The sequence below is a fragment of the Sciurus carolinensis genome, chromosome 8, assembly GCF_902686445.1.
Source record: "Sciurus carolinensis chromosome 8, mSciCar1.2, whole genome shotgun sequence".
In the NCBI taxonomy this organism is placed as follows: Eukaryota; Metazoa; Chordata; class Mammalia; order Rodentia; family Sciuridae; genus Sciurus; species Sciurus carolinensis.
The window spans coordinates 108,265,803-108,289,125 of NC_062220.1; the positions used below are offsets into that span (position 1 = coordinate 108,265,803).

Consider the following 23,323-nt stretch of genomic DNA (forward strand, 5'->3'; position numbering starts at 1 on the left):
AGCCCTAGGTGGGAGCTGCTGTACTGAATACTAAGCTTGAGGATGTCATGCTCTGAACCCAACTCAACTACTGATCCTAGGACTCCAAAAAGAACAAAATGAGCAGCCAGAAAGGAGATGGAAGAGAGTCAAACTAAGTCCAAGAGTAGGAGAACAGAAAGTAGGAGAATAGAAAATGGAATGATTAAGACACTCACACAGTAGTCCCACACTATCCATGCAGGATAATCCAAAACCCCTTCCTCACAGTAACCCTGTGGATGCCTGAGATGGCAAACAATGCTGAACATTAAAATACCAAGTTTTTTCCACCCATATATACCTACGATAAAGTTTAATTTATAAATTAAGCACAATAGATTAATTTTAATAACTAATAAAACAATTATAATATAATAAAAGTTATGTGAATGTGGTCTCTCTTTCAAAATATCTTACTGTACTATAACTGTGATTTCAGGCCACCCTTGACCACATGTAAATGAAACCACGGGAAGTAAAACCCAGATAAAACTAGATGACTAAACCTTTCTCCTCTTCTCACTATGACCACAAATAAATAGGGATGGCTCTCGAGATGCACTGAATACAGAAGAAAAAGCAGGGCCTATTCTGATGCCCACCTGATCCCCTCATAGTCTATCCTTTGAGGCCTCAACACTGCAGGGTCCCTGATTCCCACTATGGGCTTTGCCTACATCCAGGCCTGGGTTCCTTGAGCTGCAATCTCTGCAAACCATAAGCTACTCTGACAAAAGCTAGTTCCTCTCACACCCCCTTGTTTTGTATGATCCTTCTGAAACCCTAGGGAATTAGGTTTCAACTATTAGGTCCAATAAAACATGAGCTCTTGACAGAATATCTTTCTACTAAAAATCTACTTTCTACAGAAGGGACTTTGGCCATCCAGTGCCCATGATTCTTACAGCACACAGGACGGTACCTGGTACTAGGTGGGCATGCACTGGGAACTTACGGAATGAATACCAACAAGTTAGGAAATCAAGAACTAATCCTCTAACAATTTCCATCAAATACAGTCTAAAACATAACCAAGTTAACTGAGTCTAGCTTCAGATCAGTTATGGTCTTTTAATGCAGAGGCTTATCAATGTCCCTGGTGGGGTTGGCACTGTCTTAGAGAGAATGCACATTCCAAAACATAGAGCCTAGAGAGTACCACCCACACTACTACCATGTCTCCATCAGTCTATGTTTTAGGAACTGTCTGGCCAGGATTTAGGGTGCAATGTGTAGCCATGGAACAAATCAACAGAAACAGAAGTTTTTGAAGGCTAAGACTTTCCATCTTGGACTCATCCTTGGCGAACCCCATCACAACAGCTATCTTGGTGAACACTGGGAACACGAGCATTCAGGTCCAATGTCCTGCCTTGGATCCCAGGCCCTCTCAGCTCAGTCAGTGAAGCCCATGCCCACTCAAAGTCAGAGCAGACCTACACACACCTTGTGGAAAACAAGTCAGAGGTCAAGACACCCTCCACCCCAGCTCAATCTGTTGTAGCCCACCTTCACAAACAACAGCTACCAACTCTGAAGGCTCACATGCAACAGGTTGACCAGAAAAACCCAGGAGGCAGCACTGATGCCCCAACCTTATGGAAGGGCAGGGGGGACCTGCACAATCAAGTGGCCCAGCTCTCCCAACACACCCAAACCAGCTCAGTGTTCCCAAGCACAACGGAGCCAAAGAGGAGCAAGAGAAAGAACAGACAGGCAGGGAAACGCCCTTGGGAACCCTGGAATAAAGGATCTAGTGTTAGCCTTTGTCTATGGTGACATGCATTTATTGACCTTGCCTTGATCAATATTTAACAGACGACTCTCCTGCAAAGAAAGGCACTATCTGTAGCTGAAAACACCCAGGACTTACCTGTCAGCAGCTGGCTCAGCGGCTCTGACTGCCTGGGAGGCCAACCAAGATTCACTGACAACAGAGGTGAGGACCCCTCCAGTCACTGGGTTGCTGCTCCCCAGGGCTGTCTCCTCCCACTCAGCATCGTGGTCAGCACCAAAGCTGGAAAGTCAAAGAGACCATCATTGAACTTCAGTCAAATTTGTAAGACATAAATGTGCACTCAACAGGCACCCAGGAATAAATTTTTTTAAAAGACTTATAAAAGAGTATTTTTTTCAAGGAGATGGTTTAAAAGGCTCTTCCGAAGAACAAAACAAGAAAGTGAGTCCACAAAAGGTAGGTTTCTCGTTGCCACTTCCACTAACTGCAGGGGCAAGTTCCTAAAGAGACCAGAGGATCAAAGGAAAGGCTCAAGATGAAGCTGACCTATAATTCAAGTCTCAAGCCCAGGTTGGAGCTCACATCCTTCATGGGATTCCCCCAGTTAAACCTGCTCCCTCCATTCAACTCACAGAGAGTTTTCTCCACCTCAGCCCAGGCACCAGCCCATGACACCCCATGCCACTCTCTGCATAGGGGCACTGAACAGAGAACAACGCACTGTGCATGAAACACAGATTCCCCACAGCAGAGGTGAACAGTAGGCAAGTCTGCAGCTTGAATCCTACCCCTCCCATCTACTTTGATTCACTTACTCAAGTTCTATACTCTGGTAGTTCAAGGCACTATTCTAGGCATGGAAAGAGTGGTGAGAAACCCTTGCCTTGCAGGAGGTAGCTTTTCACAAACCCTGGCTCTTCTGTAGGGCACTGGGGATAAAACCCACCTCACTGAGGATTTTAGTACATCACACTGGGGTCCTGCTGAGTAACACTTTCAAATGCAACACACTCCTAAATGACTTAGGAGAGTGATTAACATAGAACAAGGGTGGAAACAAGGAGACTCATTATGGTTGTTGCTGTTTTGTGTGTCCCCTGCCCTACCTGGTACACCTGTGACATGGGTGTGCTCTCAACAATCACTCAATGAAAGACCCAACTAAATTTGCCTAATCATTAAAGGGTGAAAATAAAGCCTACCTCAGCCTCCTACCTGTCATGGAAGAAGTCCTGGGCTCAGAACCTAAATAAACAATTTACAAATATAGTCACTTTAGTATGTCCTGTCAGCAACCCTAAGAACTCAAGCTTGGAAACCCGACATACTTGATTTATCTCCTGATACTACCTTGACTTAGCAGGTGATGTCTAGGCAAACTATTAGACTCACTGAGCCTCAGTGTCCCCAGTTACAAAACAGACCAAAAAAGAGCATCTCATTTATAGAACCTTTATGAGGAGTAAATGAGTTAATGCACATAAAGGCTAGGACAAGATCCAATGTCTAGTAAGCAATAAACACTAGTTGTCAAGAACTATAACATACCAAACGATTTCCCCATAATCACATACAAAATTAACCACCTGCAAGTTGTACGCTTGATGATTGAAGGGGATCTTGATCTTGTCAGGACCGAAATGGGAGATACAAAATCATTTGACTGCTCAAGGCTCAACAGGTATACGTTCAGGTGGGTGATACCTACTTTAACCCTTTTAAAAAAAAACAGAGAATTTGAACTTTTGAAAAGTATCACAATGATGATGTCATCCTGAACATTTTGAAATTCTAGTAGCTAGCTAAATAGAATTTGAAAAAAAGCAAGGAGTGCCATAAAAAAAGAAAGGATTTTTTGAAATGGCAATGGGCCAGAGGATTGGGAAATGGGCTTAGGATCACCATAATGACAGCTATGGATCACTTGTAATCCTCATATCCTGAGGGGCTTCCATCTCCAGGGAACCTAATCTTTTCCTGAATTCTGATCCGAATGCCCCAGGACCACTTCCCAATGCATCTGCCAAGCATATGCCTTCAGATTCAGAACATATGCTTGGGAGATTTGCTTTTTTAATTGTGGTTGGGCACAAGAAATTGATTTGTAATTAAGGTAAAAGAAAATAGAGTTGTCCTGTCAAGCTCATCACCACTTCCATCATTTTTATCGATATTCAAGAAAGTTGATAAGAAACTTCAGTTTATAAAGACAACAGGAATTTTGAATTTGATAAACTGAACAGAGTGACTAAGATACATCCCTTGACAATAACCTCAGTGCTGACCAACTGCCATAAAAGAGCCTGCTGCAAACACAATCTCTGGGCCCTGTTCAGGACAGCTCATCAGCACCTACACCCAGCCAGGAAACACCCCAAACACAGATCAGCACGTCTCACACGCTGACCTTGACCACTGGACAGGGACCTACAGAGTCCAGATGGAACTCACTTGTCTATTTCCCTGATCAGTGAAGAGAGTGCTTTCTCCTGCAGGTTTCCAGACGGACGTGACAAAAACTTAAGATCTTATTAAAGAATACACTAAACTTGGCAAATTAAATGTTTTATTTACTTCCAAAATATTTCAGGAACAAAATGCCTCTTGATTCCTGTCAAGGATCTTTGATATCGTCCAAAAATTCCTATAAAGTTTTCTTTCTGTCTAGCTTTCTCGCACTAAATATTTAGAGTAATAACAGTGACTATTTAGACACCCAACAAATCACAACTTTCACCACAAAGATATTCACCGTGTTCGCCAGACAGCTCTGGAGTGAAGTGTAGGCTTTTTCAAAAGGCGACAGAATACCTTTAATTTACAAAAATTAAATTCCATATTGGACTGATAAAGAGACTACTGTGTTTTCACTAAGTAAGAAGGCATTTATGGGGACAAATTAAGAAATACATGAATAAAATGGAATTGAAGAAAGGGCTAATTCCTATAAAAAGTAGTTATAAAATTTCAGAATGTTATTGCTAGAACTTGTGGACAGCTTAAAAGTGAATCAATAATTAAATACCGGGGTTGGGTGTAGCTCAGTGGTAGAGGACTTGTCTAGTATGTACAAAGCCATGAATTCAACCCCCAGCACTGCCAAAAAAAAAAAAATTAAATACAAAACATCACACTTCACACTACTTATATTGGGGGCACCTTCAGACAGTGCACAGTCTAAATGCTGTAGCTCCTTTTCTAAAGAAAATAACATAACGTGAGGCCAAAGGAATACAGTCGAGGAAGGAAGTTAAAATGCAGGATGTTTCTCATCTAACTGCCAACTATCAGACACTCAAATCATTAAACACACAGAACACTTAAGCAACAACTTAGTCATTACAGCCCCGTTCACCTGGTCCAGCCCCACAAGGGTCCTTCCTTACCAGCAGACACCAAAAGAAGTCCACAGAGATGGTGCATCAGGCTATGGAACAGGATGCTGACGTGACAAAGATCTTCCAAACTGGCCACCACCACTGAAACCAACAAAACCTAACCTAAAGATATATACAGGCCCAGGCTCCACCTGAGTCTCAATTCTAGAGTCAAGCAGAACAGACAATAACAATCCTCACTGTGGAACTTCCAGGAAGCACCAATCAAGCAAGCACAAATATGTCAGTCAAGGGTGGCTGTCATTGCCCTTGCCAGTCATCAAGGTCATTTTCATCTTTGGGGGCAACAATTGAAGTGTCAGGGAAAGTCACAAGCCTAACTGTAGAATCCCATGATCCTATGAAGTCCCATTCTGGTATGTGCCAGAAATCCAACAAGATGAAGAGACTGCCTACTTGAAAGAAGCAAAATACTCCTCTAAAACTGGTTAAAAGTCAAAAAAGCAGTGAGGGACATGATAAACACACATGCATACACAGAGTATCAGACAGATAATACCCTGCTCACAATAGCTGATATACATGCATATGTTAGTTCAGTCCTAAGAATAGCTCTACACAAACTATAGAATATTGCAACACTTGAGAGATAAAAGTCTAAAGCAAAAGTCATTAAAAACAGTATGTTACTGGTACAAAAACACATGCTACTGTTCATAGGGAAGAGCTAAATGTACAAATACACATGTGTTTTCCTCATGGCTGCATGTATATGAATGAGCCATGCCAAAATAAGAGTGGATATATGTCTTCTCTCATCTATACCTAAGCACAGGATCCACAGGACTCTACAATTAGGTTTCTGGCATTCTCTGAGTCTTCAGGTGTTTCCATCCAAGAAGACAATGACCATGATGATTGTGACCTATAAAAATGCTGAAAATTAAAAGGACCCAGAGTTGAGGATAGCTGTGAGCATGGAATTCTTCTGAATCAAAAGTGGGTGCACTGCACAGGTTTGGGGTCACCACTGGGGCTGGAGCAGCATTCCGCAAACTGCGGGTTTAGACCTGCACCTTTTAATAACTTATCCTTCAGAAAGACTCACATGCATAAGACGCAAACTGCCACACTCCTCAACACAGAAAAACTGCAAGCAGGCTACATACCTGCCCAAATTCCCCCAACTTCCCTCAGTTCAAGTCATTATACATAACACCCACCAAACTGCACGTGGTTGAACCAAGAGCTCTCTTCCATTTATAACTTTCTCTCATACCTTCCTTCCACACAATCCACCAGCCTAACTAACTCTGGTTGCAGAAGCAAATGAAAGTCACTCATCTCCTTTCATCTAAGCGGTCACCACCTCTCCTCTGACATGGACATTGTCTCTTCATCTCTCAGTACCCTTTGTGCCCACCCACCCATCCTTCAGCTTCACTGAGTCTGTGACTTAGCGATGGTTACATGCCATCCGAGTCCATTTTCTGTTGCTATAACAAAATACCCAAGGACCAGTAATTTAACATACAATTGGAAGGATTGTTTCCAACAGATGAAATTTGGGGGCAAACATTCAAACTACAGCATTCTTCCCTAGCCCCTAAAATTCATATCCTTCCCACATGCAAAATATATTCATTCCACCCTCAGAGCATGAAAATTTCAACTCCTTCCAGCTTCAACTCAAGTCCAAAGTCCAGAGTCTCATGTGAATTAGTTATAGGTGAGATTCAAGGAACTATTCATTCTATGGTACATTCCTGCCTTCTGTGAATCTGTGAAATCAAAACGAGTTATCTACTTTCAAACCATAATGGTGAGGTAGACAGGACAGACATTTTCATTCTGAAGGGGAGAAATAATCAATAAGGAGGAAGTAATAGGTCCCAGAAAAATCTAAAACCTAACAGGGTAAACAACATGAAATCTCAAAACTCCAGAATAAATGTTCTTGACTCCATATCCCACTTCATGGATACATCTGGTGCAGAGGCAGGGTCCCCAAGGCACTGGACAGTCATACCCCTAAGGCTTTGATGGGTACAGACCACACATCAATTCTCTCAGATTGGAATCACAGGTTGGAGTTTCATAATTGCAGCTATCCCAGGATGGCAGCTCTAAACTTCTAGGGTCTTGGTAGTGATCCAATTCCCACAGTCCCACTAGACACTGCTCTAGTGGAGACTCTGCAACAAGCCTCTGCCTGGTCCACAGTCATCCACAACAGCCTTTGAAATCTAGAGGGGCATGCTCTAAGGACATGTAAGTAGCCACGACCTCAAGACCTTACATTCTGTTTTTTTGAAGAATTAATACCATGTGACCCTGCCATCATTTAGATTTTGCCCTCCGGAGCAGCAGGTTTAGCCATGCCTGGGGCCACTTGAGCCACAGCTAGCAACACCTTGGAGCAATGGACCAAAATGCTGAGAGCAGCAGAGACTCAGGCAGTTCTGTGCAGTGCCCTTGGAGAATGCCCCAGGCCCATCCCCAGAAACCATGCAGGCCTCTTAGATCTCTGGGCCCATGATGATAGGGACAGACTTGAAGATCTCTAGGCTGCCTTCTAGGTCTTTCTCCCAATGTCTTGCTAAATAGCACCTTGCTTCCTTCTCTCCCTATTAATCTCTTAAGCAAAGAATCACTTGGCCACACCTTAGATTCTCTCTTACAAAAATGCTCTACCACATGGGCAGGCTAAAAATTTTCCAAATCTTTCCACCCTTTCCCATGTACTTAATTATAAATTCTATCTTGAAGTCATATCTTTGCTCTCTCATTTCACTATAAGCAGTAGGCACGTGGCAGCTTGAATTCTTTGTTGCTTAGAAATTTCTTTCACCAGATACCTCAATTAATTGCTCCAAAGTTCTACATTTTACAAAGTCCTAGGACATAAACAAAATTCTGCAAAATGCCTGCCACTGTTAGCAAGGATGGTCTTCACTCCAGTATCCACCATATTCTTCCTCATTTTTGTCCGAGACCTCATCAGAATGCCTTTACCTTCCACATCTCTATCAACATTCTGATCATAACCACTTAAGTAATCTTTGAGAAGTTCCAGATTTTTCCTTGACTGCTCACCTCCAGAATCCTCACCAGAATCATTCTTATTGCTCCATTCATGGCAAAACAGGATTTTTCTAGCCTGCTTTTCTAGATTCTTCCAACCTCTATCCATTACCCAGTTCCAAAGCTGTTTCAACACTTTCAGGCATTTGTTATAGCAATGACCCCACTCCTCAGTACCAATTTTCTGTCTTTGTCCATTTTTGTTATATAAAACAAAATACCTGAGACTGTGTCATTTATAAGGAAGTTTATTGGCTCATGGTTCTGGAGGCTGAGAAGTCCAAGAGAATGGCACCAACATCTGCTGGGCATTTGATGAGGGTCTTCTTTGTTGCATTATAACATGGTGGACAATATCACATGGTGGGGTGACCAAACAGAAGATTTACTTCTTGGTGAATACAAAGACAAAGAGCACAACAAGAAGATAAAGACTGGAGAAAGCCCATAAGGAGAGCACCACAGATCAAAGCAATGCTCTCCCAGATTAAAGGAAGCCTGGAGATTTGATTCTGAGATCCTGCACATATTCATTTTAGGGGAAGATGCATGCCTGAGCATGTTCAGTTTAGAACGTCCACTTCTGCTCATGCTCATATCAGTGTCAGAGTTCAAGAAGAAAAGATGGTGGGTGAGTTCCTGGGCATGCTCAGGTCAAGGTCATAGTGCCCAAGGTAAAAGGTTAAAACGTAGGGTGGCCAACATGGATGGTTCTGGGCATGCTCAGTTCAGGGTCATTAAAATGGCAGACAAAAAAATTTCTGGGCATGCTAAGTTTAATAATATAACAAGCCATGTTTCCACTAGGAAGTTTAAAAAAAAAAAAAAACTTAAAAGAGTATCTCCATGATCTTGAAGATCATGGCTAACTCTTCTAAGTTTCTCTAAAAAGTTTTAGCTGAGACAAGAGAAAAGACACTTTGAAGGTATACCCATGTAGGAATCTGACCCTAAAGGTACCTCTCATTTAGCAACCACCGGCCAGACAGAGCAAGCATGCCAACTCAGGTCTCTCTTTTTCTTCTTACAAAGTCACTAATACCATCATAAGGGCTCCACCATCATGACTTTATCTAATCCTGATGACTTCCAAAAGGCCCACCTCTAAATACCATTAACATATGAATTTAGAAATTCAGTTCCCAACACATGATCTTTAGAAGGACACATTCAACCTACAACACTTGTTATACTCTGAATGCATTCAAACACTCAACAACAGCTGCCACACATGACCCAAGGGCTCCTGCCTCCCCTTCAGGCTGCCCAGAAACCAGTGTCCCATGATTAATTTACCTTGTCCACCAGGTTCTCAGTCACACTCTTCCCTCAGAGCCTAGGCATGTTTTCTGTTCTCTATCTGGAATTCTCCCAAACCCCCAAGCCTCCAACCTCCTTCCACCTTCCTGTCTGCAGTCTCACTGGAGAAACCAGATTCCCATCCACCGTGTCCTTTCCCTGTCCACCCCTATGAGATCGGACTGCCCTGCACACTCACATACCAGTTCACAGCGATTCTGTAGCTCAGTTGATTGACTTCCTCTTCTTCAGAACACAACAGGTTTTTTTGTTGCTGTGTTTCTTCCTGCCTACTTGTTTTGTACTGGTTTCTCCTCTGAGAACCAGCTCTGAAGCTTGGGACCCCTCTGTCCCAGTCACTGCTGTATCCCTGACTCTCAGCACAAGGTCAAGCAGCTCCAATCTTCGCTGAACGAATGACAAAATGCCCCGATAGGCGCCTACTTAAATAGAGTAAAGCAATCCTCCAGAATGCTAGGCATCCAACGAAAAGTATGCAGTGGCCACAAAAAGTATGCAGCGCACACCTATTATCTTAGTGATTTGTGAGGCTGAGGCAAGAGGATTGCAAGTTTGAGGCCAACCTGGGCAACTTAGAACTTATCTCAAAAAACTACAAAGGGCTGGGTATGTAGCTCAGTAGAAGAGTGCCCCTGGGTTCAATCCCCAGTACGATAAGAAAAAACAAAAATTTTAAAAATCATGCAATAGCCTTAAAAGAGCCGCCATAGAAATGAGTCTCTGGTCTGTGGCAAGCAGTCACAAAATGGTTCAGAACCCAGCTTCTGCCAGCTCCAGGAAAGGAGGCAGACACAGCAAGGAGTCAGTCTCCCAGTGCCTCTATTTCCCTCCCTAACCTGTAAAATGAGGACCACAATCCCAATCTCATGCAAGGACAAAAAGTAATTCCTACAAAAGACCTGGCACAGAATTAGCAGTAGGTAACTATGTGAGGAAAGAGGCAAAAGAACTAAGGAGTAGAAATAAGGAGTTGCTGTTGTGAAAAGATGCATGTGACAAGCCTACATGTGTCGTGTCTGTGATTCCACACAGAGGGAAAAGCCAAAGAACCCAGAACGATTTCCAGCCCCATGGAGGGCTGCCATGTGGTACAGACAAGAGGCGGGAAGTGGCAATCTCACTCTGCACCCTAGGTTTAAATTTTTTAAACAGGGATCTCAAATTACTCGTCGAATTTTTAAATCTATGTAAGAAGTGCTTTAGTCAAGTTCTGAACCAGCAATACTGTTTGCCTCTCCCAGTCCTCATCCAAAAATCTACATGCAGAGTCCCTGTGATTCTCCCTCTACCCTAGTCCAGCTCTCCCTCCCTTTCTAGGGATTCCAGAGAAATCCCTGCTCTATACCTAAACACAATGAGCCTATTAAGTGCGTCAGGCTCAGTCACATGAACATTAACTGCACAGACCCTTCTCTGTACAGGCTGCTTCCAGAAGTGCAGAAGGACTTGGCCTTCTATTTTTTCTTGTCTTTTCCTTCCTTCCTTCCTTTCTTCTCCCTTGTCTTTCTTTTCTTAAGAGGTTTAAAAAAAGAGACAGATGAGCATACTAGGAAAGTAAAGAAGAAAGATACTACTGCTTGTAGATAAATTATATGATGCAATCATTAACATTGTTCAAGCAGGAAGTTGTGAGTGAAGCAGGCATGGCAAACAGATAAGATCTTGCCCTCCTCCACGAACAGCTCTCTTGAGAAGTAGAGTCGATGTTCAGATGCTTTATCAGCACACCAAAAAAAGACTGTTATCAAAATTGACCAAGTTACCCTGTGAACCCCAAAGTCCAAATATGCATCACTTCTAGGACCAGAACTGAAGAGTTTAAAGTTAATCACATCTTTTCATTCTCAGTATCACTCATTATATTCACTAAGTAACTACTAAAAGCCATTGGTTTTCAGGATTAAGTATATACATTCATATATAAGGAAAACTGATCCCTCAGTTCAAAAAAAAAAATCAAGATTTTAGCAAGAACAGTGGAAATACACAGTTCATCCAAACAGGAATGATAAGAAACTAATTACTAATGGCTTTGAAATGCATTATTATTATACTAGGCAGGTGTGATAAGACTATAGAGTATGGGTCTAATAAAATTTTAAATGACTTTATTTAACAATGTCATTTTTTTATTATTTTCTAAAATATATCCATAGTTTTTAAAGACTCTTAATGATCCTGTTGTTCCTGGTACTCTGTACCATGCTAAACCATTGCAGCAGCTAAGTCCCCACTACCTGGAAGCCCAGCTCTATGTAGAGAGAGACCCCACAATATAGGAGCACTGGACTACCTAGACCTTTCAGTGCCTGGTTCTCCCATTCCAAAATTGACATCTGGGTCCTACAGTATGAGGACAGTGACCCTGTTCTGCCTGTGGACGTGGGAGAGTCCAAGCTGAGTGAGCAACAGAAACCACATGATGTTCTACAAACCCCAATTTCTCATGTGTGCAGAGGGCCTGGGGTACTCATCTGTTTCCTATCTCAGGGTTCTGAGGGAAAGCTCTTCCCACTTGCAGGGAAGTGATCTATGTCCAAAAATATCTACACAGTAGCCTCTGGTGCAGCCCCAGCTGGGACCGCTCAGATCCCAGCACCCACAACCACACGCCATCACTGATGGTCCAAGCCTGCAGTCTGCCCCCCACCCAGCACCAGCTCCCAGGATGTAGAAATGGACTACGTAATGCAGAGGCAGACATGCAGGAATGCTTTGGCTCTTTTCTTCCAAACTAAATAAGGGGGCAACCTGCAATGTCAAAATTCAGGAAAACCAATGTGGGAAGCTGAGATAGTAGGTCCTGCACTTATTTCTAGTTTTACCTGACTCAGGTAATTTAGGTAGAAAAGGTAAAAGCTCATGTCGTGACATCTTTCCATTTTGATGACTCTCAAATTTAGAAACAACTGCCCTAAAGAAAGAAAATATTCTTTCTATACCACTAAGGAAGCCTTCATTACTTCTCCAGTTATTGTAAATCTTGGACTCATGGCCGTCTGCTGTGTGATTTTGTTTTAACTTCCCTGACAATCTTCCTTAACCCACTGTTCACCTTCAGTCCTGGAATTCATTATTCTTTCATTAATTCAATCAAACACTTTTAACGTGCTCTCTATGTTCTCAGTCTTAGTACCATCAGTGACACAGCCATCTCCAATATGGTCCCTAACCTTGTTTCTGTAGGTCTAAGGGTTCAAGATGCCAGGAGTGTGGCCAAATCTCATCATTGCTCAAGACCTAGGAATGAGAATGTGGAAAGACAAACAACTCGTAGCATGCATGATCAACCATCGCTTTTATCAGTTCTTCAAAAACTGCATGCCAATGTTCAAAGGCATTCTAGAGGAGCTAGTCCTCAGGGGTCTGGAAGGGGACCTTTAGCTTTTGACCTTCCCGCCTCAGGCGCCAGCCAGGCTCACAAGGTCTTTTGATGGGGCACAGTACAGCACATCCAAGTGCCAGACAGGCAAGGGCAGGAAAGGAGGAAAGGAGCTTGGGACCCTTTGCTTCTTCTGCAACACCCTTCCCTCACTTCTCATCTCACCTAAACCTCTTTTTTTACATGTAAGAAAAAAAGGGCCACCTCTTCTAATCATACAGGTCACTGTGGAGTATGATTAGTTCTTTTTTTGTTCCAAAGCACTCTTACTTAAACTCAGTGCTCCCCTAATTCTGTGCTTAAGATTACATACCAGGTGTCCCTCCGGTCTCCGAGATTTAAGTTGCTGGAATTGACACAATAAACAGAGATCCACCGAGGAACGGATGGGTCTGGCACTCCGTCTTCACAGCAAAGGGGATATTGCAGGGCCAGGGCTTCAGAGTGACCCCTGGACTTTCAGACTGCTGCTCCACTCCCACATGTCACATGGAGCCCAGTGATGATGAACCTCCCACCCTGGGGCAGAACCTCCAGGATCAGTGAGGCCGAAAACTATCTTCAAAACACTAAGATCCGATCTCTCCTTTTCCCTCTCATTCTCTCCTAAGTGTAGGTTGGAATTTTCTGGAGGCCACAGGACATGTGACTGAATGCAGACGCAGACAGGGAAATCCAGCTGCCTTCTGTGAAACCAGACATTAAAGGAATTTACAAAATTTAAATAATGCCGCTCTTTTTGTTCTTTTTGTTTGTTTGTTTTTGAAAATATGGTTATTCTTCCATAAAAGATGTTATTTGTATTTACAGATGATGGCTTTATTATTGTTGTTTTTAAATGGAAGAAGTTTTTTGTTTTTTAATTTCTTCTTTAATTTCTAAAACGTTAAATGTAAGTATATATAGTCACATAACCACAAGCTCTTTGTGGTCTTCAATCATTTTTAAGAGTATTAAGGGGTCCTGGGACCAAAGAGATTAAGAAATGATGCTTCCAACATGATGCCCTTTGCCTCCACAGTCCTGTGGGCCTGAGTTTGCTCCCCTGGGATTCATAACCTCAGCCAGCACCTAAGACTTCAATGTACATGGGTTCATCTAAAAGAAGAGAAGCCACAACCCCCTGGACACTGCACTGATTCTCAATACAGTTCTGCAGGGAAACTCCTAGCTTGTGTGTAATAAGAACCCATGGAGACTCTCATACAAATAGTTTTTCTTAAAAATAAAATAGGGTTCCAGAACTTTTCACCTGAGACCTGGCTACACATCATTATCCCTAGCCAGACCACGTGCAGTGCAGCAAGCTGCACACAGCCCGGCAGGGCAGGGCAGGGCAGGGCAGGGCAGGGCATTCCATTCTGCTTCTCAAGGGACTAGTAGGGGCCCCAGGAGGGTCAAAGCCTTTGAAAAGTGGCTCAGCTATAGTCCCTAAAGGCTTACCCTGCTTGTTGATTCTGGCAAGATGCATAACTCTGTCATTTAGAATGTTCTTCCAATACCTCCTGAATAAGCCACACCAATGGGGAGAGACAGAAAGAAAATGTCACACGTCCAGTATTTCCAGTTTCCCGGCAGAGTTCGAGGCCTGGCCCCGGGTGAAGTGCAGCCGCATGACGGACTGCCTCCTCTGGGCTGCCAACACTCACAGGTGGCCAGAGCTTCCCCATCTTCCCTCTCCCAGTGTGAGAACAGGGGCCAAAAGTGAACAGCACACATCAGTGCCCAAGTTTAGGTCCTCCCAACCACAGAAAGAACAACTGTTCTCCACTTATACTGACGCCAGCTATCTGTGTCCTTCTGTTCAAACTGTTTGATGTTAAAAGACCAGAGTCCGCTGCCGGGAAGGAATGATCCGAGGGGCTGTGGAGAGCGACAGTGTGTCCCGGGCCTCCCCAGCTCAAGCACAACGCCCCGCTCTTTGTTCGTGGCTGGATTACTACTCTGGGGGCTGGACAACACTTGAAAGAGTATCTATTTCTGACCTGAGAATGTGAGATGTACTCTTCCAAATGGGACAAGGCCTTGCTCACACTTCTGACGTCTACCCATGAGCAGTCAGTAGAATGTTCTCCCTCTGGGAGGCCAAAACTGACCGGTATTACAAAGTGAACCTAATGTGAATGCCACATGTACCCTAAACCTGGTACCAAATCAGAGTGACCAAACTGCAAGAGAGATGTAGACCTATTCAGGTGAACTCATTCACCATAGTCACTTTTCCTTCAGTCTCAATTGCTCTGAAAAATCAAGAAGAAACAGGGCTGGGGTACAGCTCAACGGTGCACCTCGCATGTGAGAGGTCCTGGATTTGACTCCTAAAACCACACACGTACATACACACACACACACACACAAATACACACACATACACAATATACATATATATTTTGTGTATATACATCTATATATATTGTGCATACATGTATATGTATATATATTGCACACACACACACACAACAGAATTGTGGAATTATGATACAAGATCTACTCCCTGCCTCTAAAATGGCACCCAAAATCCAAAGCTTTTCCACCACACTCAAAACTACAAAATGGCTGCCACATCTGGAAACAAAGGTGATATTACTTACAATATAGTACAAAATAAAATTACTTGTTTCCAAACATCCCAGCCAGTTTGTAGTTCTATGGTTATAGACCATCCTCAATTCAAGAGTTCCAGGACTGTCAGAGAGCACAGAATTTTTCTTTAAAAAAAACTCCCCCAGGGAAAGGGAACTGAGTAACTAGTAACCCACAAGGTGCCAGGCACAGCAAAAATCTCAGAGCGAAGGTTATACTCAACAGTGAAAGAGTGAAACAGCTACTTCCCTAAGATTGTGAGCAAGACAGGGTTTTTGCTTTTGCCACTTCCATTCAGCACGGTATTGGAAGTCCTGGCCAGAGCAATTAAGCAAGAAAAAAATAACAACAAAAGTCATCCAAACTCACAGGAAGAAGTAAAATTACCTCCTCTCAATAAACAACACATAGGGGAATTCTTCATGACAAAGAATTTGATAATGACTCCTCAGATATGACCCCAAAAGCACAGGCAACAAAAAGAGTAAAATTAAACAACTTCATCCAAAAAAAATAAAAATTTCACAGGACACTATCAAGACAGTCAAAAGATAACCAATAAAAAGGAACAAAATACTTTCAAATCACACCGGACAAGAGATTAGAATCCAGGATAAGTGGAAAAAATCCCTACAACTCAAAAATAAAATGCAAATAAGGACCACAATGAGGTATCACTTTATACTTATTGGGATGACAATAATAAGAATAACAACAGAAAATAAGTAGAGAAATTGGGACCCTTATATACTGCTTGGTGAGAATGTTAAATGAAGCAGCCACTGCGGAAGAGTTTGACAATTCCTTAAAAAGCTAAGCACAGAATTACCTATAATCCAACAATGTCACATCTAGATATATGGGGAGTGGGGATGGGGCTGAAGTCAACTACTCAAATAGATAACCTGTACAACAATAGGCATAAAAGCATTATTCACAATAGCTGAGAAGTGTAAACAACCTAAATACCCATCAACAATAGAATGGATACACAAAAAGTGTTGTATATATTCAATGGAATATTATTTGATAATAAAAGGGTATAAAGCAAACAAAAAAAAAATGCTACAACATAGATGAACCTTGAAAACATCATACTATATAAAGGAAGCCAGTAACAAACACCACAGATGATCACATTTGTAAAAAGTATTCTAGTCAAGGAAATCTGTGTAGGCAGAAAGTAGAGTTCCTTTGGGTTGGGCAGGGTGAATGGGTGGGTAGGGGTAGCCCATAGCTAAGGTAGAGGCTATCATTTTGAGATCATTCTAAAACTGCAGTAGCAATTCCAAATATCTGGGTATATATTAACTGGGCTTTAGCCTTTCTGCACTGCTATAACAAAATATCCAAGTCTGGGTGATTAATATAAAGAACAGAAATTTATTTCTCACAGTCTGTAAGTTTGGAAGTTCAAGACCAAGGCATATGCATTTGCTGAGGGTCTTCTTCTGAGTCCTCCAGTCTTCCTATGGCAAAAGGCAGCAGGGCAAAAAGAAGACCCTACCTAGTTCCCTCCAACCCTTTGATAAAAGCACTACTCCATTTATATATGACTTATCACCTCCCAAAGGTCACATCTCTTAATACTGTTGAATTGGTGATTACATCTTAATGTGAATTTTGGAAGGGACATAAGCATTCCAACCATAGTACTGGACTGTCCCTGCAAATTCATGTCTTTCTCAGAGATAAAATACATTCCCTTCCATCTTAATAGCCCCAAAAGTTTTATCTCACCCAACACCAACTCAAACTTTTAAAGTTCATAGTTTCATCTAAATATTATCCAAATCTGTTATCAGTGAGACTCAAAGGTATATTTCATCCTGAGGCAAAATGTCCTCCAGCTGTGAATCTGTGAAATCAAGCAAGTTATGTTCTTCCAAATTCAACAGAGCGACAGGCACAGGACAGACACTTTCATTCCAAAAGGAAGAAATAGGAAAAAAAGACGATATTAACAGGACCCAACCAAATCCAAAACACAACAGAGCAAACATTAAATCTTAAAGCTGGAGAATAATCTTTGACTTTTTAGTGTGTTCCATCTTCTGAATACACTGAGGAGGAGGCTGGGTACCCAAGACTCTGGAGGGTCCTGCCCCCACATCTCTGCTAGGCACAGCACACTCAGCAGTTCTCACGGGTTGGAGTCAAGTGCGTGCGGGTCCCCCAAGCTAGTGATGCCCACAGGTGGCTCTAAAGTTACAGGATCTCAAGGGTGACCCTGCTACCACGGTACCACTGAGCATTGTCCTTGGAAGGGCTCGCTATAGAAATCCCTATCTCCAAAGCTCCATCAGGCATTAACCTAGTAGGAATTCTCACTGGCCTTGCCCCCATGGCAATGCTTTGCCTGAGCACCCAGGTTCTCTTTGAAATGTAAGTGGAGGGAGGCATGCCTGCACAGATCTTACACTCTGCATGCCTGCAAAGTTAGCATCACCTGAATACCTGTACCTTCAAAGGCAGTCCTCTAGTTGCATCAGAGTTTGCTGAGCCATACCTGGGACAGCCAAGTAATGCTGCATCAGAATGTAGATTCGGAGACTCAAGGGGGCACTAGGTAAGGAATGCTGAGGTCCTGTGGGCACCTCCTTTGAAATAGTTTTTTCCCCTGGGCCTTGGACTGATAATCCCCCAAATGCCTTCAAGGTTTTTCTTGGTGTTGATAAGTAGTATGTGGTTTCCTTCTGTCCATATACCCTTAGTGTTTTCTCCTAAACATGCTTTTATAATTTGGCCAGGATGAGAATTTTCCAAATCTGTAAATTCCGTTTCCCTTTTGATTATAAATATTCCCTCTAACTCATTTCTGAGTTAACAGAACCCAACCAAATCCAAAACACAACAGAGCAAACATTAAATCTTAAAGCTGGAGAATAATCTTTGACTTTTTAGTGAGTCTTTTCACGTCTTTGTGTAAGCAGCTGAGAGAAACCAAGCAGCACCTTAAATACCTTGCTTGGAGAGTTCTTCCACCACATATCCTGCTCTTCAGGTTATCTGCATCAAAGAATTCAACTGCTCTTTCACTCCACCTTCCACAAAGCCCCAGGACAAGGACACAATTCAGCCCAGTTCTTTGCCACTTTCTAGTAAGAATGGCCCTTCTTCCAGTTTATAAAAGATACTGTTCATTACAGTCTAAGACTTTATCAGAATGGCCTTTACTCTCTGTATTTCTACAAGCATTCTGATTACAACCACTTTGATAATTTCTAAGAATCGTGCTCTCTGTACAGTTTTCCTCTTCTTCTGAGCCCTTACCAGAATCACCCTTAAGATTTTATTCATAGTATCTGGAGATTTTTCTAGCACATACTTCTAAACAATTCAAGCATCTACTCATTACTCAGTTCCAAGCCCACTTCCCCATTTTTAGGTATTAGTTATAGTAACACTGCATTCTAGCACATATTTCTTAGGTCTGTTTGTACTGCTATAACCAAATTACATGGATTGGTAATTTATAAAAAATAGGTACTGCTCACAGTTCTGGAGGCTGGGAAGTCCAAGATCAAGGTGCCAACAGGTTCTGTATCCTCTGAGTGCTGTGCTCTGCTTCCAAGAGATGTCTTAAGCTGCATCCTCCAGAGAGGACAAACACAGAGTCCTCAAAAGTAGAAGATCAGAAGAGAGTGGTTCCACTCCCTCAAACCCTTTTAGAAAAGCCCTAATCCCATTCATGAAGTCTTTGCCCTCATGATCTAATTACCCTCCAAGGATTCCAACTTTGAATACCATCTATCACACTCGCTGTTAAATTTACATATGGATTTGGGGGGATACATTCAGATTATGTCAACATGTGTATAATATATACACACAAATACATACCAATTGCACAAATCTCTGAACATACTAACTGTAATTAAACTTACACTTTAAATTTAAATGAGTGAACTGTGTGGTATATGAATCATATCTCAAGAAAGCTGCTTTTATTTTTTTTTTAGACAGAGAGACAGAGAAGACTACATGAAAAGCTAGCCCCATAAAGTATCAGCACAAAAGGGGTTCTTATATTCCCTAAATTTGGAACCACCATAGTTATCTTCCCCTTTGCAGTGTCACAGTACACTGTGGACTGAATTTTCTCAACAGTTCTGCCATGAAGAAACCAACTTTAACCCACCATTTCCAAGTTTCCTTGGCTATGGGTGATTATTTTGTGTGCATCTATTAACCCTGAAGAAGCACTAAGTTGTCTAACATGGCAACATGACTAGGAAAATTCTTGTTAAGAGATGTCAAAGGAATAGGGTCCAGAGTTCCATGAGACCCATCAACTCATTCATTGAACACCCAGACTAGAAGGCATGTGTCTTTATTATCTAAGGAAGGATTTTGGTAGAATGTTTCAAAAGGTGACACTAAGAAGAAGTGATCCACGGAGTGCAACTTTACACAGAGAACACAGACCCACAGATACAAGTAAAAGGAAAGCTAATTTAATGCCACCTCCCCTAAAAGAGAAATAATCAGACAACCAACTCTACCTTACACGGCACGAAAAAGATCATGCTGACACAAGACAGTACAAGGGCCCCAGAAGGCAGCCTCCCTGGGACATCTTTGTTGTTTCTCTTCCCAGCTTGAAGGCCCTTCCTAGTTCCACGCTGTAACCTGAGATGTGGAGGCACCGAGCAGGGGCCTCCAAAAAAATGAGGCTTTAGAGTACTCAAGCTCAATGTGAACACAAATAATTCTTAGTAGGAGTCGGAGAAGGAGTAGCAGCAGCAGCAGCAGCAGTCCTGTGTTTTACCGCTGAGCTATATCCCCAGTTCCTTTTATTTTTTGAGTCAGGGCCTCACTAAGTTGCCACGACTGGCCTTAAACTTGCGATCGTCCAGCCTTGGCCCCCTAAATTGCTAGGATTACAGGACTGCACCACTGAGCCCAGCTGCAAATCCTATATTTTTAAAGGCAGGCAGGGAAGGCTTCTCAATCTGTTCAAAACGTTTTAGACGTTTCTAAACGTTCTACCATCCTAAACAAAAGAGAAATCACCAAATAAAACCCACAGGCACCCAAGTTAATATAAAAGCAGGATAATGTGCAAATATTTATAATTGGAATAAAGTATGGACATACTTAGGAATGTCAATGGAGAGCTAATCACAGGAAACATGTTGGTAAAAATTCCTAAAGAGTGAAGTGACCTGTTCAGAGAATTTCTAGAGAAAAAGAAACCAAGGATAAAATGGAGGAAAGGACATTCAGACCTTACTACACAAAGCCTCGGTCACTAATTAGCCGTACAGGCATCACCATAAAGCCAGTCAGAAAAACATAATTTCACGTCCCACACCACACCTACTTAGGCTGCTTTTTAACATGACCCCCAGGAGAATCACATGCATATTAAAGTTTAAGAAGCACTATTTTCAAACACTGTTAATATTTAACTTACATCCAACCCGAAATGTGCTTCAAGAAAATAAATAAGTTTAAAAATATATATGAATATCATTACAATAGTCCCTCCTTACTCATGGTTTCAATTTCTGAGGTTTCAGTTATCTGCGGTCAACCAACGACTGAAAATATTAAGTGGAAAATTCCAGAAATAAACAATTCATCAGTTTTAACTTGCATGAGAAGCGTGATGAAATCCTGTGCCGTCCTGCTCCTTCCCACCCAGGATTTGAATCATTTCTTTGTCCAGCATATCCACACCGTATAAATTTAACATCCACCTGTTAAATCACTTAGTAGCCATAAGAGTAATCAAACTGACTGTTGGGGCATTGCAGTGTCTGTGTTCAAGTAACCCTTTATTTTACTTAATAATGGTCCCAAAGTGCAAATTTTTATTACAGTACAATGTTATAATATTCTATTTTATTAGCAGTTGTTGTTAATCTCAGTAGTGCGATAGCTTGGATCTGGAATGTCTCCCAAAGGGTCACACATTAAAGGCTTAGTCCTCAGTTTGGCCCTACAGGAATATGTTGGAAACCATTACAGGGTGGGGCCTAGTGGGAGTTTTTAGGTCACTGGGGTCGTGCTCTTGAAGGACACTGTGGAATGCCAGCCTCTCCCCACCCCACCCTTTACCCCACCCTGCCCTCTGCTTCCCAGATGCCATGAGATGAGCAGCTCTATTCCACCATGAATTCCCCACCATGATGTACTGTGCTACCACAGGTCCAAAAGCAACAGGAGCAAGTGACCATGAACTGAAACCTTGAACTCATGAACCATGAGTCATGAGACTGAGATAATCACCTAAAAAAGGTGATTATCTCAGGTATTTGTTACACTAATGGAAAACTGACTAACATCAATATTATCTGCAGTTTCAGCTATCCACTGGAGGTCTTAGAACACATCTCCTTTGGATAAGCAGGGGATGGTGAATTTATCTTTCTGCTCACTGTCCCTTCCTACACAATGAAAGGTTTTTGTATTTTCAATCTCAGTAGGGTAAGAACAGGCTGAGGAGACAGCCTCAGACAACTCCAGTGACTACAGGAGGAGTCCCTGTCAAAAGCTGTCAGAGCGCTCCCTGCAGTTCTCACCCCACCTAAGTGCTAAACCACTGCTTGGAACTGCAGGGCCATGAGTGACAAATGCAAATAACTCCAGTCTCAAGCCACCAGTACTACTTTGATAACAAATAAGTAAAAAAAAGGTTTACTGAAATATAACCCCATCATAATTTAAAAATACTGTAAGTTGAAACGCAGTTAAGAAACCTACCCGTGGAGAATCATAGCAATTCAGTACACTAGGGTATCTGTCAGTTGTTTCCCCTCAGGAGCTTGTTGCCACTACCCAGAATCGCAACAGAGGATTGTAGCACATATTGCTAGCCCGGGAAAATAACAAAATTCTGAATTCAAAGAACAATTTCTACTGAATGTGTATTGCTTTCACACCATCGTAAAGCCAAAAATCAGGGACCCTGGGTAACGAATTCTATGAAATACGAGTAAATACAATCCACCGCGCCAATTTTGGATGAGTGGCCACGCCAACTGCCAGACTTGCTTCTCACTCTCCTGCACTGGGTGGAGCTGGGGGAGCCCTGGGGACTGAGCCAACTTCTTTTTTTAAGTCTGATGGAAGAGTGAATAAGAAAGCCCACACAAAGGCCTCTTGTTGACACATGTTCCCAGACCTCACAGGGGCCACAGGGCTCAGATTGCCTCAACGCCACCCGTCATTCTGCCCTTGTCCCTCCAGTCAGGCAACAACTCCACCAGACAGGAGCTGCCAACTTTCCGACCTAATCACCAGAAACCGGGTTGGTTCCAAGGCCAAGAACATAGCATCGCTTCCCCAGCTTTGTGCCTGTTAAGTATCACCTGGTGTGCCTCATAGAAATGGTGGATGACATTTCCTGGGCCTAGAAAATAAGTAGCAAAGAGCCAAGAGGGGCCCAAAGATAAGTATTAAGCAGCGGGCGTTCAGGGCACACTTTGATGTCTCTGGTCTTTCCCACACATTCTTCCACCTGGGCATTATCAGAGTACTGCTTCCCAAGCCTGAAAGGAATATAAAACTGTTCTAGTGCAAGGGAGTTTCCTAAAATATTCTTACTAAGTCACAAGTACATACTGCAAGAAACTGCCTGGCTTTTGTGGGGCCACAAGGGTTGAACGTCAGTGAATTTAGACTGTCGCCTAAATGTCACCTAATTCTAAAATTCAAAAGATGCAGTGTTCTCTGAAAGTTCAGAAGCCCAGTTCTGGGTGGTAATTACATGAGGGCTGGAGGAGTAACTGGTGATGGAAATCCTTAGGAGAGGATTTAGGAATAAAAATAACTCACATTTTTATTCTACCAATCTGGAACTTTCCCACCCACTTTAAACTGGTAGTGAAATTGCCATTAACTCCATTT

General features: G+C 42.4%; 1 protein-coding gene across 3 annotated transcripts in view; it reads right to left on the bottom strand.

Annotated features, from left to right (window-relative positions):
- Grb10 (growth factor receptor bound protein 10) overlaps positions 1–23,323 on the bottom strand; it is a 198,334-nt gene that overhangs the window by 162,069 nt on the left and 12,942 nt on the right. For 2 of the 3 annotated variants that reach the window (XM_047560075.1, XM_047560074.1), the window contains exon 2: positions 1,895–2,038. The exons of the other annotated variant lie outside the window; for it this stretch is intronic. The gene's annotated coding sequence lies outside the window, so the exon portion shown is untranslated. The remainder of the gene's footprint in view (positions 1–1,894; positions 2,039–23,323) is intronic. 3 annotated transcript variants of the gene reach the window in all.